This window comes from Papio anubis, chromosome 1 (genome assembly GCF_008728515.1).
Source record: "Papio anubis isolate 15944 chromosome 1, Panubis1.0, whole genome shotgun sequence".
In the NCBI taxonomy this organism is placed as follows: Eukaryota; Metazoa; Chordata; class Mammalia; order Primates; family Cercopithecidae; genus Papio; species Papio anubis.
The window spans coordinates 61,664,901-61,684,679 of NC_044976.1; the positions used below are offsets into that span (position 1 = coordinate 61,664,901).

Sequence of the window (19,779 nt, forward strand, 5' to 3'; positions counted from 1 at the left end):
AAGTCAAGCCAAAAGTTACGAATGTCCCCGAATTCCCATGGGAAAACAGTGAAGTGCAAAGAAAGAAGTTTCATCTATTGGGCCTAGATGAGCTTGAAGAAGACAGGGTAGTCCCTTAACAATTTTCTTACAAAGAGAGAAAGCAAGAGAAATATGGGAATGAGGGAAAGAAACAAAGGTAAAGAAGAGAAAGGTTAGAGAAAGAAAGTGGCAGAGAAGCGTTAAGAATGAAAGAGAAGAGGAAAAATTATCCAGCACTAGAGACTCATCAAGAGAGCCCTGATTGTCTTCGTCAATAAGGTATCCTGACCACCTACCAGAGTGCCTGTACAGAACAGGAGTTCAGCATATGTTGAATGAATGAAAGAATGCAGATAAAGAAACAAAAATCAGTTTGGAAAAGGAAAACCAGGATATTCATTTTCTTGCAGTGATGCACTAACTCTAGCTAAAAATTTCATGACCTAAAAAATGTACATGAGGAAGGCTAGAAAAGGTAGCTAGATCAGTACAAATCTATAACCCTTTGAAAAAAAAAAAAAAGAATAAAAATACATGTGCTGCTGTTAAATATTTTGTCACTTTCTTATTTCCTTTTGTATATTAATAATCTGTCTCAGTTAAGTACCTCATAAATATTTTAGGATCTCATGTTAAGAAAGAAATAACATCTTTATTTTTATGCCAGTTCAAAAGAATTTGATGGTTCTGAAAAAAAAAAAAAAAAACCACTCACTTTATTTGGCATAGAAACCACATAGTAATCTATGTCATTTCTTAGAGCTCTGTCAATATTTCGGTATTAAAATAAAGTTGTCAAGAAAAAGTAACAGTAAAGAAACATTTCAATGTTTTCTAGGACTTTTATCCTTCCAAGAATAAGTTGTCTGCATATTTGTTTCTTTTGGTTAAATACTGACACAAGCTCAAACTATTACAGTTTGAAACTGCAGCTCATTCGCCTTTTACAGATTTTACAGATTGTTTTAGATCTTGCTCTAACACAACTATCCCTGTAGGACCAGTCACATTGCCATAGTAATTGTTCAGTGACCACAGTTGTTGCAACTTTGACACAGGAATGACCACAGTTCTAGGTCAGCTTTCATTTCACCCAGATATGAAGACACATTAACAAAAGTAGGACTACACACACATAGACAGAATCACAAATACAATATCTGTTATAGAGAGGAAATAGAATAGTATCCAATTTGACATCACATAAAGACTCAGATGGAAAATACTATCTATTATTTTTTTCCTTCATCAGTCTTCTCTTTTAAGAACATGAAGAGATTACTTCCACACAGCATTTTAATCAGATATGCTTTGTTTAAATTAATTATATTATTCAGTGGAAATAAACCACACAGCCTGTTAATAATATATGGAATGTTTTTTTCTAAATTCATATACGGAAGTAAATAAATATTTTAGAAACCAGACTGAGATTTCTTTCTTTTTTTCTTTCTTTCTTTTTTTTTTTTTGAGAGGTAGTCTCACTGTGTCCCCCAGGCTGGAGTGCCATGGCACAATCTTGGCTCATTACAACCTCCGACTCACGGGTTCAAGCCATTCTCCTGCCTCAACCTCCCGAGTAGCTGGGATTACAGGCACGCGCCACCACACCCAGCTAATTTTTTCTGTATTTTTAGTAGAGACTGGGTTTCCCCACGTTGGCTAGAATGGTCTCGATCTCCTGACCTCATGATCCGCCTGCCTCGGCCTCCCAAAGTGCTGGGATTACAGGCGTAAGCCACCGCGCCCGGCTGATATTTTTTTCTTAACAAAATTAATTTGTGTTGAGGGGAGAGGGGGCTTTCTGGCAAAAACCAGAAAGCCTGCTAGACAAATTCTAAAAGAGCTGTAGTACTAATAAAATGAGTTTCAAATTGTTTTCATGTCACTTTAAAATTTGATTTTGGGGGGGTGGGGGGGCAGGGGGCCGGTCACGATGGCTTACACCTGTAATCCCAGCACATTGGGAGGCTGAGGCAGGCGGATCACGAGGTCAGGAGTTCAAGACCAGCCTGGTCAACATGGCGAAACCCCATCTCTATTAAAAATACAAAAAATTAGCCAGGCGTGGTGGCATACAGCTGTAATCATAGCTACTCAGTAGGCTGAGGCAGGAGAATTGCTTGAACCCAGGAGGTGGAGGTTGCAGTGAACTGAGATCACAGGTGCCACTGCACTCCAGCCTGGGCGACAGAGCAAGACTCTGTCTCAGAAAAAACAAACAAACAAACAAAAAACATCAATGTCTGATATAAAAAATGTACTGGATGAGATTAATGGAAGGTTAGACATTGCAAAAACAAAACAAAAAACAAAATGGTGACCTTGAAAACATATCACTAGAAACTATCCAAACATAAACACAAAGAGAAAAATATGCAAAAATAAAAAATAAATAAAACAAGAATTAATGAAAGACAGGAAAGAGAGAAGCAAGGGAGAAAGCAAGGGAGGAAAGGAAGGAATATCAGTATCCCGCAAAACAACTTCAAGTGGTCTAGTATACCTATAACTGGAATTACCAAAAACAACATGTGAGACAAAAAAAAATTTGAAGAAATATGACTGAAAGTTTTCCAAACTTGTTGAAAACTATAAACCCACAGATCCAGGAATTTCAATAAACTCTAAGCACATAAAAGCAAACGATAACGGCCAGGCGCAGTGGCTCATGCCTGTAATCCCAGCACTTTGGGAGGCCGAGGCAGGCAGATCATGAGGTCAGGAGTTCGAGACCAGCCTGACAACATGATGAAACCCCATCTCTACTAAAAAAAAAAAAAAAAAAAAATTAGCCAGGCATGGTGGTGGGCGTCAGTAATCCCAGCTACTCAGGAGGCTGAGGCAGGAGAATTACTCGAACCCAGGAGGTGAAGGTTGCAGTGAGCCGAGATCGCGCCATTGCACTCTAACCTGGGTGACAGAGTGAGACTCCGTCTCGAAAAAAAAAAAAAAAGCAAACGATACCAAGGCACATTATAATCAAATTGCTCAAAACCAGTGATAAAGAGAAAATCTTAAAGGCAGCCAGACAAAAAAGACACATTACTTACAGAGGACAAAAATAAAAATTACAGCAGGTTTCTCATCAGGACAAGCACAAGTGAGAAATCCGAAAAATGTACAAAGTACTGAAAATAATAAAAACCTGTCAAACTACAATTCTACACCCAGTGAAAATATCTTTCGAAAACAAAGGTGAATATTCATCATAGCCAAAAGGTAGAAACAATGTAAACTTCCACCAGTAAATGAATAAACAAAATATGGTATATCCATACAATATAATATTATTTGCCTGTAGAAAGGAATGAAACACTGATAGGATAATATGGATAAATTTTGAAAATACTATGCTAAGTGAAAGACACCAGTTATTAAAAAAAAAAAAAAAAAAACTATGTACTTTATGATTCCAGTCATATAAAAGCGTAGAATAAGGAAATCTATATGGATAAAAAGTAGTTGGCTGACTGTAATGGCTCACGCCTGTAATCCCAGCAATTTGGGAAGCCAAGGCAGGAGGATCATGAGGTCAAGAGATTGAGACCATCCTGGCCAAGAGGGCGAAACCCTGTCTCTACTAAAAATATAAAAATTAGCTGGGTGGTGGCGCGTGCCTGTAGTCCCAGCTACTCGGGAAGCTGAAGTAGGAGAATCACTTGAACTCGGGAGGCAGAGGTTTCGGTGAGCCAAGATTGCACCACTGCATTCCAGCCTGGTGACAGAGTGAGACTCCATCTCAAAAAAAATTTTTAAAAAAAGGTAGTTCAGTAGTTGCTTACAGGTTGAATTGGAGGAAGACAGTGGGGAAAGGAACTAATAGCTAAAAAATACAGTTTCTTCTTGAAGCAATAAAAGTGTTCTCAAATTGGCCGGGCGCGGTGGCTCAAGCCTGTAATCCCAGCACTTTGGGAGGCCGAGACGGGCGGATCACGAGGTCAAGAGATCGAGACCATCCTGGCTAACACGGTGAAACCCCGTCTCTATTAAGAAATACAAAAAACTAGCCGGGCGAGGTGGCGGGCGCCTGTAGTCCCAGCTACTCGGGAGGCTGAGGCCGGAGAATGGCGTGAACCGGGGAGGCAGAGCTTGCAGTGAGCTGAGATCCGGCCACTGCACTCCAGCCTGGGCGACAGAGCGAGACTCCGTCTCACAAAAAAAAAAAAAAAAAAAGTGTTCTCAAATTGACTATGGTAATGGTTGCACATATCTGTGAACATACTAAAAAACAAAGAATTATACAATTTATTTTATTATTATTATTATTATTATTAGAGACAGGATCTCACTCTGTCACCCAGACTGGAGTGCAGTGGCATAATCTTGGCTCACTGCAACCTCCACCTTCTGGGTTCAAGAGATTCTCTTGCCTTAGCCTCCTGAGTATCTGGCACTACAGGCATGCACCACCATGCCCAGCTAAATTTTATATTCTTTCAGTAGAGATGGGTTTTCACCGTGTTGGCCAGGCTGGTCTCAAATTCCTCAGCTCAAGTGATCTGACCTCCTTGGCTTCCCAAAGTGCTGAGATAACAGGTGTGAGCCACCATGCCCAGCCTAAAGACCAACGAGTTATACAATTTAAATGGGCAAATTGTATTGTATATGTATTATATCTCAATAAAGCTATATTTTTAAAATGAAGTAGCCAGGCCCAGTGGCTCACACCCATAATCTCAGTACTTTGGGAGGCCAAGGTGTGAGGACCACTTGAATCCAGGAGTTTCAGACCAGCCTGGGCAACATAGTAAGAGCCCCATCTCTTAAAAAAAAAAAAAAAATTCAAATTAGCCAAGCATGGGGGCACACTCTTGGAATCCCAGCTACTTGGAAGGCCAAAATGGGAGGATTGCTTGAGCCTGGGAGATTGAGGCTGCAGTAGGCAGTAATGACTGCACCGTGCACTCTAGCCTCTAGACAGAGCAAGACCCTATCTCAAAATAAATAAATAAGTAAATGAAAATGAAATAGATGTTAAGATTTCTTCAGACATACAAAAACTGAAAGAATCACCCACAGACCTCCAACACAGAAAATGTTAAACAGTGTCCTTCAGGCAGAAGGAAAACAATATTAGTTAGAAATATGGAATGTAGAAATGGAAATATACTATTATAAGGTGTTTATACTATATGTGAAGTAGAACAATATCACTTGTATGTAAACTGATAAAGATCTATACTATCAATTCTAAAGCAAACACTAAAATAATAAAACAAAGTTATAATTAAGCCAACAAAGGAAATAAAATGGAGTCATAAAACATACTCAATCCAAAAGAAGGCAGAAAAAGGAGAAAAGAGGAAAAAAAGAAAGACTGAACAAACAGCAAGATGGCAGACTTAAACCTAACCATAATCAATAATCCCATTAAATGTAAATGATATAAATACCCCCAATTAAAAATCAGAGATTATCAAATTGGGTAAAAAAGCAACAACCAACTGCATGCTGCCTACAAGAAACTCACTTTGAATACAAAGACACAACAGGCTAGAAGGAGAAAAATGGAAGGAGTTATACCATGCTAATGCTAACCAAAAGAGAACTGGAAAGGCTGTTAATATCAAGGTAGATTTCATAGGACAGACTACTACCAGGGATAAAGAAAGATATTTCATAAACATAAAGGTGCCAATTCATCAAGATGACATAAAATCCTAAACATTTATGGACATAATAACTAAGTTTTAAAATAGATAAGAGAAAACCCAATTGAACTATAAGTAGATAAATCTGCAATTAAAGTTAGAGACTTCAATATTCCTCTACAAAAACTGATAAATTAAGTAGAACTCCAGCAAATATACAGAATTGAAAAACACTTATCAACCAATCTGACCTAATTGACATTTATAGAACCCTCCATCCAACAACAGCAAAATACACAATGTTTTCAAGTGTACACAGAGTATTTACTACAAAAGACCATATTCTGAGCAATAAAATGTCTTAATATATTTAAAATCATTCAAGTTATACAAGGTGACCAAACTGGAGGTAAATTCGAACTCAGTAACAAAAGAACATGTAGAAAATCCTCAAGTATTTAGAAACTAAGCTTTAAATAACCCATAGGTCAGAGAATAAATTAGAAGAGAAACTAGAAGGTATTTTGATCTATATAAAAATAAAAGCACAACATATAAAAATTTGTAGGATACTGCTAAAGCCACACTCAGAGAGAAATGTATAGAACTAAAATGTCTATAACAGAAGAAAGACTTCAAATCAATGACCTCAGCCTCCTATATCAAGAAGCTAGATAAAGAGGAGCAAATTAAATCCAAAATTAGCGAAAAAGAAGTAATGAAAATTTGAGTAGAAATTAATTAAATAGAGAAAATCAATGAAACCAAAAGATGGTTCTTCAAGACCAGTAAAATGGATAAACCTCTAGCCAGATTGATCAGGAAAATTTAAGAGTACACAATAAATGAATAATAAGCATACAAATAAGCCCAATAAATATCACAAATATAATGTATAAAGTAGAGGACGGAAAAAGCAAGCTGCTGCTGGGCACGGTGGCTCACGCCTATAATTGCAGCACTTTGGGAGGCCGAGGCAGACAGATCACGAAGTCAAGAGTTTCAGTCCAGCCTGGCCAATATGGTGAAACCCCATCTCTACCAAAAATACAAAAATTAGCTGGGCATGGTGGCGCACGCCTGTAATCAGCTACCCAGGAGGCTGAGGCAGGAGAATATCTTGAACCTGGAAAATGGGGGTTGCAGTGAGCCGAGATCACCCCACTGCACTCCAGCCTGGGCGACAGACCGAGACTCCATCTCAAAAAAAACCCAAAAACAAAGAAAAAGCAAGTTGCAAAAGAAGACATACAGTATGATTTCACTTAAGTTCAAAAGTCTGTAAAGTGTGTGTATTTGTGAGTGTGCATGTGTGCATGAGACATACGTAAGAAAAGTATAAAGAAAATCAAAGAAAATAGGTCGGGCACGGTGGCTCATGCCTGTAATCCCAACACTTTGGGAAGCCGAGGCGGGTGGATCACCTGAGGTCAGGAGTTTGAGACCAGCCTGGCCAACATGGTGAAAACCCATCTCTACTAAAATACAAACAAAATTAACTGGGCGTGGTGGCAGGCGCCTGTAATCCCAGCTACTAGGGAGACTGCAGCAGGAGAATCGCCTGAACCCGGGAAGCGGAAGTTTCAGTTTGTCGAGATCACGCCACTGCACTCCAGCCTGGGTGACAGAGAGTTAGAGAGAAAGACTCTGTCTCAAACAAAAAAAAAAAAAGAAGAATAAAAATTTCAGAATAATAATTATCTCTAGGAAGGATGGTTAAATAATGTTGAATTGAAGGTTTCAGTCAAATTATTAAAATTCTATTTTTTTAAGCTATAGGTTGGTTACACAGCTGTTCATTTTATTATTCTTAATAACTTACATGTACATAATATGTGTTCTTTTGTATGTATAAAATATTTTATAGTAAAAATTTCAGTAACATATATAGGTATAGGTAATCACTAAAAGAATAGAATAGGGACTGGGTGCAAAGGCTCACGCCTGTAATCCTAGCACTTTGGGAGGCCAAGGCAGACAGGTCACTTAGGCCAGGAGTTCAAGACCAGCCTGGCCAATATGGTGAAACCTCGTCTCTACTAAAAACACAAAAATTAGCCAGGTGACGTGGTGGCACACACTTGTAATCCCAGCTACTCAGGAGGCTGAGAGAGGAGAATTTCTTGAACCCGGAAGGCGGAGGTTGCAGTAAGCCGAGATCACGCCATTGCACTCTAGCCTCAGTGAGGAATGAAATTGTCTTAAAAAAAATTGTAAATTAAGGTGATAGTAATAAAACCTGCAAGATCGGCTGGGCGCGGTGGCTCACGCCTGTAATCCCAGCACTTTGGGAGGCCGAGGCGGGCGGATCACAAGGTCAGGAGATCGAGACCACAGTGAAACCCCGTCTCTACTAAAAAATACAAAAAATCAGCCGGGCGCGGTGGTGGGCGCCTGTAGTCCCAGCTACTCAGGAGGCTGAGGCAGGAGAATGGCGTGAACCCGGGAGGCGGAGCTTGCAGTGAGCCGAGATCGCGCCACTGCACTCCAGCCTGGGCGACAGCGCGAGACTCCGTCTCAAAAAAAAACCTGCAAGATCAATCATAAAAAATGGTAGAACAAAATGTATAACTTCTAAAGCAACAAAGAGGAGTGACATTAGCAAGATGGCAGAATAGAACTTTCTAGAGCTCATCCCATTCATGAAGCCTGGGGAAATATTAATTTGTATCTGTACACCAAAGTACCATCATAAGAGTTAAGAAAATCAGGTGAGAGATTACATCACATAAGTATATCACAGAATTAAGACACATTGAAGAGAGCCTAGGAAGGACAGTTTCATATTACCCATGTTACCTCACCCCCGACCACAAGCAGCATAGCAGGGAGAGAGATACTATTAGGAGAAGGAATATGAGCACTGGACATTGCCTCAGATCCCAATACCAGGCCCACTCAAGTAAAACCCAGCACCAGGCAGGCCTCCACTGCCCCAGACTCCAGGCCCACCCCAGCACCAAGCCAGTCCTCCCAACTCCAGACCTTAGGCCTATCCCACAGATTCAGATGCCTGTTGGAGACTGTAGACATGCCCCACTACTAGGCTCACTCCATAGGTCCCAGCTTCCAGATCACTCCCAGCACTAGGCTAGCCCCCATGGCCCCAACCTCTAAGCCAGCCTCTGCAGCCCCATCCTCTAGGGCAGTACGTACAGATTGTAACATCAGGCTGACTGTGTAGCCCCAGAATCTGGGCCTGCCTCCACAGACCCAGCCTCTGACCTAGCTTCCAGGCCCAACCCAATGCCAGGCTAACCCCTGCTGACCTGGCCTCCAGGCCTATCCCAGCACCAAGTCAGCCCTCACAGCCCTAGACTCCAGGCCAGTACCCACAGACCCAGCCTCTAGCCCCACTGCTACACCAGGTTGGCAACCACAGACCCTGGATCAGGGCTAGTTCCTGCAGATACAGGCTCCAGACCTGCCAAGTGCCAGATCAGGCCCCATAAGCTAAGGCTCCAGGCCTTCCCCAGGCTCCAGACTGGCCCAGCACTAAGCCAGCCCACACAGCCCCAGGCTTTAGGCCCACCCCAGCACCCAGTTGGTATTGGCAGACCCAGTAGATCAAAGCCCACCCCTATGGCCTCAAGAACCAGGCCAGTACCCTCAGACTCCACCTCCAGGCTTGCCCAGAGGATACAGGCTCCAAATTCACCCTGTACCATGCCAGCCCCTGGGTCCCAGCTCCATGCCAGTCCCCAAGGACTCAGGCTTTGGGCCCGCCCTAGACTTCAGATCAGCCCAATGCCAGGCTAGCCTCCGTGGACACAGGCTCCAGGCCATTCCTTGTGGGCCCACACTTCAGCAGACCCAGAGCCCAGGCCCAGTAGACAATAGCACTATGAAGGTTCCTGTAGACCCATCCTCCAGAATCATTTCTGAGTCCTAGTTTCCAGGCTGGCCCCAGTGGTCCCAGGTAGACTCTCACAGACCCAGCCTCCAACCCAACCTAGAGCTAAGCCATCCCTCAAAGCACCAGGCTCCAGGCCAGACATCATGGACCTAGCCTTCCAGCCAGTACCCACACAGCCAGCCTCCAGTCTGTTCCCCATGAACCCAGGGATCAGGACCATCCCCATGAATCCAGGCTTTAGGCCAGTCCCCAGGCCCTCAGGTTCTAGTGGACTAGAACCCCAGGCCCAGCATATTAGACACTAGAAACAGCCTGGCCTCTGTGAATTGAGGCTCCAGGACTATACTTGCAGACCAGGCTGGTCCAGGCCAGCTCCTGCAGACCCAGGATCCAGGCCCACCCCTGTAGACCCAGGCTCCAGACCTATGCCTACAGACAGATGCCAGTCCTGTCCAAGTTTCTGGCCAGCCCCTGCAGACTCAAGTTCACTGTCTCAGTGGCAGATTGGCCCCAGTGGGCTCAGGATTCAGGACAGCCCCCATGGACACAGGCTCTGCATCTGCCCTCACGGACAAAGTATCTAAGCCTGTCACAACAGACTCAGTCAACAGGTCCACCCCAGCGGACCCTGGTGCCAGACCAGCCCCCACAGACCCAGAATCCAGGATCATCCCAGCAGACCCAACCTCTAGGCCTGCCCCAGTGGACTGAGACACAAGGCCCAACTCTGTGAACCCAGATGTGAGGTCCTCCACCTGCTCACCCAGGCACCAGACCATACTACCCAAGGGCTCCAGCAGTAAGCCCTCTTACAAGCAACAGCAACTAGCCTGCCCAGAATCTCTGGTAAAGAGTTTTCCCTGACAAAGCCAGTCTGCAAAAACTGGAATAAATCCCTACCTCTTTAAATGCACAGGCATCAACACATGGTCACAAGTATCACAAACAATCAGGAAAAACATGACACCACCGGAGAAACAAAATAAAACACCAGTAACCAGATCCAACAGAAAAGGAGATTTATAAACTAACTAAAAAAAAAATTCAAATAATTGTCTTTAAAAAGCTTGGTGAGCTACAAGAGAATACAAATAGACAACTAAATGAAATTATAAAAACAACACATGAACAAAATGAGAAGTTCAACAAAATAAAGAAATTATGAAAAAGAAAAAAAGAAAGAACCAAACAGAAATTCTGGAGTTTAAAAAAAAAAAATAAAGATGACTTAACTCTGAACCGACAGTTTCCATAAAAAGCTTCAACAGTAGGCTCAATCAATAAAAAGTATCAGTTAGCTTGAAGACAAGTCATTTGAAATTATGCAGTTAGAGGAACAAAAGAAATAAAGAAAAAGAATAAAGAAAGCCTACAGAAATTATACAACACTATCAAGCAAATCAATGTAGACACATTATAGGTGTCCTAAAGGAGCAAAGAAAGAGAAAGGAGCATGTATTACTCTGTTCTTTCATTGCTATAAAGAACTACCTGAGACTGGGTAATTTGTAATAAAGAGGTTTAATTGACTCACAGTTCCACAGGCTGTACAGGAAGCATGACTGGAGAGGCCTCAGGAAACTTAAAATAGTGGTGGAAGGTGAAGGGGAAGCAGACATGTCTTATATGGCCAGAGAAGGAGGAAGAGAGAGAGAATGGGGAGGTGCTACACCCTTTTAAACAACTAGATCTCATGAGATCTCACTCACTAATCAAGAGAACAGCAAGTGGGATGTAAACCCCTATGGTCCAATAACCTCCCACCAGGCCTCTCCTCCAACATTAGGGATTACAATTCAGCATGAGATTTGGGTGGAGACACAAATCCAAACCATATCAGGGCAAAAAAGCTTATTTAAAAAAATAATGATAGAAAATTGTTCAAATTTGGAAAGAGAAATAAACATCTGGATTCATAAAGCCCAAAGAGGCTGGGTGCAGTGGCTCATGCTTATAATCTTAGCACTTTGGGAGGCCAAGGCAGGAGGAACACTTGAGGTCAGGAGTTCAAGACCAGCCTGGCCAACATGGTGAAACCCTGTCTCTACTAAAAATACAAAAATTAGCCAGGCATGATGGTGCATGCCTGTAATCCCAGCTACTCGGGAGGCTGAGGCAGGAGAATTACTTGAACCCGGGAGGCAGAGGTTGCAGTGAACCAAGATTGTACCACCGCACTCCAGCTTAGGTGACAGAGCAAGACTCCATCTCAAAAAAAAAAAAGAAAAGAAAAGAGAAGAAAAGAAAAGAAAAAATTAGCTGGGCATGGTGGTGTACACCTGTAGTCCCAGCTACTCTTGACGCTGAGGCAGGAGAATTACTTGAACCCAGTAGGCAGAGGTTGCAGTGAACTGAGAGCATGCCATTGCACTCCAGCCTGGACAACAGAGCGAGACTTCATCTCAAAAAACACAAAAAAACAAAAAGCATAAAGGCCAAAGAACCCCAAATAGATTAAATATAAAAAGATCTTAATGTGTCAGCAAGACACATCATCATCAAACTCTCCAGAGTAAAAGAGAGAATTTTGAAAGAAATAAGAGAAAAGCAACTCATCATACACAATGGAACCTCTAGATTTCTCAGCAGAAACCTTGCAGGCCAGAAGACAGTGGGATGATACAGTCAAATTAATGAAAGAATAAAACTGTCAACCAAGAATACTATGCCCAGCAAGACTGTCCTTCAGAACTGAAGGACAGATAAGGACTTTCCCAGATAAACAAGTTGTAGGAGTTCATCACTACTAGACCTGCCTTACAAAAAATTCTCAAGAGGATGAGCGCAGTGGCTCACGCCTGTAATCCCAGCACTTTGGGAGGCCAAGGCAGGCGGATCAGGAGGTCAGGAGATCGAGACCATCCTAGCTAACACGGTGGAAACCCATCTCTACTAAAAATACAAAAAATTAGCCGGGCATGGTGGCGGGCACCTGTAGTCCCAGCTACTCAGGAGGCCAAGGTGAGAGAATGGTGTGAATCCAGGAGGCGGAGCTTGCAGTGAGCCAGGATGGTGCCACTGTACTCCAGCCTGGGCGACAGAGTGAGACTCCATCTCAAAAAAAAAAAAAAAAAAAAAAAAAATTCTCTCAAATTAAAGATTAATTAATTAGTAAATAAGAAAAATATACAAATTATAAACTTTTAGTAGGTGGTGGTATAGTTAACGAATTTGACATTGTGAATGGTGGTATGTAACCATGTATACCTTAGTATGGCTGCTAAAAGAGAAAACTATTAAAAATAATAATAGCTGTAATAATTCGTTAAGGGATGCCCAACAAAAAAAGATGTAAATTAAAGCATCAAAAAATGTGGGGGCGGGGTATAAACATGCAGAAACTTTTATGCAACTGAAGTTAAGTTGTTCTCAGCTTACAATAGCTGTTATAACTATCAAATAGTTTACGTAAGCTTCATAGTAACTGCATAGAAACTACAAAGCAAAAATCTATAGTAGACACACAGAAAAGGAAAAGTAAGGAATTAAAGCATACCACTAAGGAAAATTATCTAATCACAAAGGAAGACAGCAAGAGAGTAAGAAAAGAACAAAGGATCTAAAACAACCAGGAAACAATCACCAAAATGGCAGTAATAAGTTCCTACCTATTAATACAATTCCCCAATCAAAAGACATGAGTGGCTGAATGGATTAAAAACAAAACAAACAAACAAAGATAGCAAACTATATGCTGCCTACAAGAGACTGACTTCACCTTCAATGACACAAATACACTGAAAGTAAAGGGTTGGAAAAAGATATTCCACACAAATGGAAACCAAGAGAGCAAATACAGCTATACTTACATCAGAAAACACAGACTTAAAGTAGAAAACTGTAACAAGAGGCCGGGTGCAGTGACTCATGCCTGTAATCCCAGCACTTTGGGAGACCAAGGCAGGAGAATCACCTGAGGTCAAGAGTTAGTAAGACCAGCCTGGACAACAGAGTGAAACTCTGTTTCTACTAAAAATACAAAAAATTAGCTGGGCTTAGTGGTATGCGCCTGTAGTCCCAATTACTCGGGAGGCTGAAGCAGGAGAATTGCTTGAACCTGGGAGGCGGAGCTTGCAGTGAGCCAAAATCATGCCACTGCACTCCAACCTGGGTGACAGAATGAGACTCTGTCTCAAAAATAAATACATAAATAATATTCTCAGAAAATTAAGTATAGAGGGAATGTGCCTCAACACAATAAAGGCCACATATGACAAACCCACAGCTAGCGATAAACTCAACAGTGAAACGTTGAAAGCATTTCCTCTAAGATCAGGTACAAAAAGGATGCCCATTCTTACCACTTCTGTTCAACATAGTACTAGAAGTCTTAGCCAGAGTAATCAGGTAAGAGAAAGAAACAAAAGACATCCACAGTGCAAAGGAAGAGTTAAATTGTCTGTTTGCAAATCACGTGATCTTTTTTTGTTTGTTTGTTTGTTTGAGACGGAGTCTCACTTTGTCACCCAGGCTGGAGTGCAGTGGCGTGATGTCCACTCACTGCAAGCTCCTCCGCCCCGGGTTCATACCATTCTCCTGCCTCAGACTCCCGAGTAACTGGGACTACAGGTGCCCACCACCATGCCTGGCTAATTTTTTCGTATTTTTAGTAGAGACGAGGTTTCACCGTGTTCGCCAGGATGGTCTCGATCTCCTGATCTAGTGATCTGCCCACCTCAGCCTCCCAAAGTGCTGGGATTACAGGCGTGAGCCACCACTCCCGGCCAACATGATCTTATGTATAGAAAACTCTAAAGACTCCACCAAAAAACACTGTTAGAACTAATAAACAAATTCAGTAAAGTTGCAGGACACCACATGAACATATAAAAATCAGTAGCATTTGTATACACTAACAACAAACTATCCCAAAAAGAAATTGAGAAAATAATTTCATTTACAAAAGTTACAAAAAATAAAATACTTAGGAATTAATTTAACCAGGGAGGTGAAGTATCTATATGCTGAAAACTGGAAAAAAAAAAAAATTGACAAAAGAAATTGAAAACACAAATAAATGGAAAGATATCTCACGTTCATGGATTGAAAGAATTAATATTATTAAAATGCCCATACTACTCAAAGCAATCTATAGATTTAATGCAATCCCTATCAAAATACCAAGACACTTTTCACAGAAATAGAAAAATAATCTTAAAATTCATATCAAACTATGAAAGACCTCAAATAGCCAAAACAATCTTGAGCAAAAAGAACAAAGTGGGAGACATCATATTATCTGATTTGAAAATATACTACAGACCTAATCAAAAGAGCAGAGTACTGGCATAAAAACAGATACAATTAGTGAGTGCATGGTTAACTCCAAGGTGTCTAATAACCACTATATCATATCATCTCTGCATAAAATTCCTTTGTATCGGATGGAGCTGATGCTTTTTGAGACGGAGTCCTCCGTCGCTTCAGGCTGGAGTGCAGTGGCCGGATCCTCAGCCTCCACTGCAAGCCCGCCTCCGGTTCACGCTTATCTTCCTGCCCTTGCAGCCCTCCCTGAGTAGCTGGGATCTTTCAGGGCGCCTACGCACTCCTGGCCCCGGCTAGTTTTTTGTATTTTTAGTAGACGGGTTTCACCTCGAAAGAAGCTTAAGATGTTCCCTCTGACTCCGTGGATCCCGCTGGCCTGGCCTCCTCCCAAAGTGCTGATTACAGGCTTCTGGTTTCAATGTACCTCGCCCTCCCTCCCCCAGCTTTTAAAAAAACTTTGTGGGCCTTTTAAAAATTTTAAATTTTATTAGAATTTTAAAATTTCTAATTTTAATTAGGCCGTGGGCGCTGTATGCCTCGCTTCCCTGTAATCCTGTGCACTCTCTTTTTGAGGGCTGAGGGCAGGCGGATTCTCACGAGGCTTTTCAGGGAGATCGAGACCATCCTGGGCTACCATGGTGAAACCTCAAGGTCTCTACTTGCAAAATACAAAAACTAGCCATGTGGTGGCGGGCCAGTCCCAGCTACTCTCGGGAGGCTGGGAGGCGGCAGGAGAATGGCCTGAACCTGGGAGGCGAGCTTGCAGTGAGCCGAGATCAGCGCGCCACTGCACTCCAGCCTGTGATACAGCCAGCGAGACTGGCTCTCAAAAAAAAAAAAAAATTTTAAATTTGTATGCCTTATTATATAGTACAGCTATTCCTTCTATATTATCTCTGACATCAACTTTCTGTGTAGAAATTCCTGTTAATAGAGCATTATACTTTTCTAGGAAGCTGTAATTTGAAATGTAGGTAATTTTAATGGACTATGTAAGCATCTAGACAGAGGAAACCACATAGATTTTTAAAAAGTGGGGGTGGGCAAAGAAGCAGGATTATGGATAGGTAGGCTGAGGCCACATCAGTAACATCTTATTCATTTAACAGAGGTGGAATATTGAAGGTTATTGGGGAAGTAACAATCCAAGATATGTTTTAGAAAGAAAAATTTAATTGCTATAAGGAATATGGATCCTTTCAAAGTACTGCTCATGACCTATATCACTGTATCTAAATTGTCTTTCATTTGTTTTTAAGATGTTCATCTCAAGAACCAGCATGCTAGTACTCACTTTGTTATATCACATATCACATTGATCAAAGTATTTATTTTGGTTGGATCCTAGATTTAGCCTCAGAATTTTCCTCAACACAGGCTGGCCACGGTGGCTTATGCCTGTAATACTATCACTTTGGGAGGCTGAGGTGGGTGGAACACTTAAGGTCAGGAGTTTGAAACCAACCTGACCAACATGGTGAAATCCCATCTCTACTAAAAATACAAAAATTAGCTGAGCACGGTGGTACACGCCTGTAGTCCCAGCTACTTGGGAGGCTGAGGTGGGAGAATCACTTGAACCCACAGACAGAGGTTGCAGTGAGCCAATAATTGCATCAGTGCACTCCAGCCTGGGTAACAGAGTAAGACTCCATCTCAAAAAAAAAAAAAAAAAATTTCCTTAACACAATTCTTCTATTCTTCTAGCAGCAATAATCAATTGAAACTTCTTTGCAGGCCCGGGCACTGTAAACAAGAACAAGATTTGGCCGGGTGCGGTGGCTCACACCTGTAATCCAAGCACTTTGGGAGGCCGAGGCAGGTGGATCACAAGGTCAGGAGACTGAGATGGCCAACGTGGTGAAACCCCGTCTCTACTAAAAATAAAAACATTAGCCAGGCATGGTGGTGTGTGCCTGTAGTTCCAGCTGCTAAGGAGGCTGAGGCAGGAATCGCTTGAAAGCAGGAGGCGGAGGTTGCAGTGAGCCGAGATCGTGCCACTGCACTCCAGCCTTCCAGCCTGGGCCACAGAGCGAGATTCCGTTTCAAAAAAAAACCCAAACAAACAAAAAAACCCCAGGATTTGGAATTAGATGTCCAGCATCAGCTCTACTACCTACTTATCTGTGTGACCTTAAACAAGGCACTGTGCAACCATAAGCCTTGGTTATAAAATGGATTGATAATACTTACCTTACAGAATTATACAACAGAATGTATATAAAGACCCTAATAAGTACCTGGCCCATAATGGCTTTTTAAGAAATATTAGTCTTCCTTTCCTCTATATAGCTATTCAAACTAGTACATACTATGGACCCAGCATTTTCATAATACTATTTTCAATAACTATAAACCCCAATTTAAAGATATAGAGATATCTTAGGATGATAGTATACCAAATATACACTTCCCTTAAAATCTTTCCTCAAATGTCACCTTTAAGGCCTACCTTAACAACCATATTTTAAAATTGTGGCCAGGTGCAGTAACTCATGCCTGTAGTCCCAGCACTTTGGAAGACCGAGGCAGGCAAATCACTTGAACCCAGGAGTTTGAGACCAACCTGGGCAACATAGTGAGACCCCATCTCTAAAAAAAACACAAAACTTAGCTGGACATGGTGGTACATGCCTGTAGTACCAGCTACTCAGGAGGCTGAGGTAGGAGATTGCTTGAACCCAGGAGTTTGAGGCTGAAGTGAGTCATAATGTTTGCAATTCATTCCAGCCTGGGTGGCAGCGGGAGACTCTGTCTCAATAAATAAATAAATAATAAATAAGTAAAATTATAACAGTCCCATTCCTAGTACTCTTAACCCTTTTATCTTCTTTTTTTCTTAGCACTTACCACCTTCTAAGATAATGTATAAATGTTATCTCTTTTATTATCTTGGTAGAAAGTGAGCTCCACTAGAGCAGGAATCCTTTCTGTTTCACTGATGTACCCCAAGCGCCTACAACAGTGCCTGACCTGCAAGCACTCTATAAAGATTTGCTAGCCGGGCGCGGTGGCTCACGCCTGTAATCCCAGCACTTTGGGAGGTCAAGGCGGGTGGATCACGAGGTCAGGAGTTCAAGACCAGACTGGCCAACATGGTGAAACCTTGTCTCTACTAAAAATACAAAACTTAGCTGGGCATGGTGGCGGGTGCCTGTAATTCCAGCTATTCAGGAGGCTGAGGAAGGAGAATTGCTTGAAGCTGGGAGGAGGAGGCTGCAGTGAGCCGAGATCCTGCCACTGCACTCCAGCCTGGGTGACAGAGCCAAGACTCCGTCTCAAAAAAAAAAAAAAAAAAAAAATTTTGTTGAATTAATTATCTGAAAGTATAATATACTTAGGATGAAGTTTATCAATAATAGTGAAGATAAATCCATATTTCAAAAATTCTTGATGATTTTGAGTTTTTGTCCAATTTCTTGACAGATCTAATGAGATCACCATTGCATTGTCTTTATTTTGTAATATTTTAGAGAAGAGCTCTAATTAGATCACCATTATTTTTATCTGGTAATTGTGGCTGAGGAAGAACTCTATTAAAAGGGAAAAAGAGTTGGCTTTGTCATTTTATCATTAGTACCATCTGCAAAACAAAATTTCTTTGCAACAATCTTTTCAAGCTTAAATTATAGGTACAATTTTAAGGGTTATTTTAACTACATATTATAATCTATAAATTTACTTAACCCAACAAATGCTAACTGCAACTACTGCTCAGTAAGCTGGAAGCAAGCGAAAGAATGAAAGATCCCTGAAAGCCTCTCTGTATTGTGCAATTCCTACTCTTCTCTCAAAACACTGCATTTACCTTATTTATACTTACCACTACTTAGGAGATTACTACTTTAAGTAACCAGTGCAAAAGAAAACACAAATTATACAATTTGTCCTTAGTGTTAAGGAAAATGGCAAATCCGGGTACCTTCACAATTCATGTCACAGACTATTATTAGGTTTTTCTGCCAGAGTAAAAGCTAATTGCATGAATATCCTGTTTAGTCCTGGTAAGGGAGGGGGTGGGTTGCATTCCTGAAATAGGTGTGCAAACTAAATCTGTATATGTGTAGTTGTTTAGCATGGCCCCTGTGGAGATGCTTTTGTAAGTCAGCATTGTTCCCTTCAAATCCCCTGAAGTCACTGCATCCCTTAGGTAACAGTCACCTCGTGCTACCATTCCTACAATTATCGGTCAATCCTCCAAGACTTCAGTAATGTTTATTATGCCCTTCATAATGTCAAAGAGCTCTACCAGTGTTTAAAGGGCTTCTGGCTGTTTCTGACTCTTTTTCCTCTATCCTTCACTTGAAGACACCTCAAGCTGCCTTGAAAATGCATTTTAACACCCAGTATGATGCCCTTCCTTTGTCACTTTGTTACTATTCATGTATATCTTTTGTCAGCTATTACAGGTTTGCTAGAGCACAGGATACATGGCAGGGAGAGGCTACAGTAGAGTAGATCCATTGCCTAACACACTCAACTCAGGACTGCAAGATAAAGAGCTCTGAGGTTTGAGAGCAGATGGCCGGAGTTCAGATGTCCAGAAAGTTCAAAGACCAAGAGTATACAACAGCTCGGAGAACATGATGGGTGTGGTGTGTGTGTGTCAGTGGGGGCATGGTGTGGGGACAGATACACACACACACACACACCAGTAACATACATTATGTTTATATGGGAAATATTTCAGATACAGATACAGAGAAAAATCAGTGTCGTTTAAAGCTGTTTTTCTCTGTCCTGCCTGATGAGTGTTGTCTTTCTGAAACAACATCTTGGAAGGTTATAAACTTATTTTCAAATCCTCAAAACATTTTTAGAATTCTATGTGGAAAGCAGACTAAAGCACATTCTTTTGGTCATCCTTAAAGATGAGGTCATTATTTGTCATTATTTGATGCTGGCTCTAATTCTAGACAACGGCCTCTAAAAGTGAGTTGTAGAAAAGTGGATAATTGGCCGGGCGCAGTGGCTTATGCCTGTAATTCCAGCACTTTGGGAAGCCGAGGCGGGCGGATCACAAGGTCAGGAGATCGAGACCAT

The 19,779-nt window shown here is 41.6% G+C and overlaps 1 non-coding gene across 1 annotated transcript; it reads right to left on the reverse strand.

The window, feature by feature from the left end:
• Nucleotides 1–1,816: 1,816 nt before the first annotated feature.
• On the reverse strand, nt 1,817–1,878 carry LOC116272095. The gene has a single exon (XR_004180808.1). It is a non-coding gene; the product is annotated as a U7 small nuclear RNA (small nuclear RNA).
• Between the last annotated feature and the right edge of the window lie 17,901 nt (nt 1,879–19,779).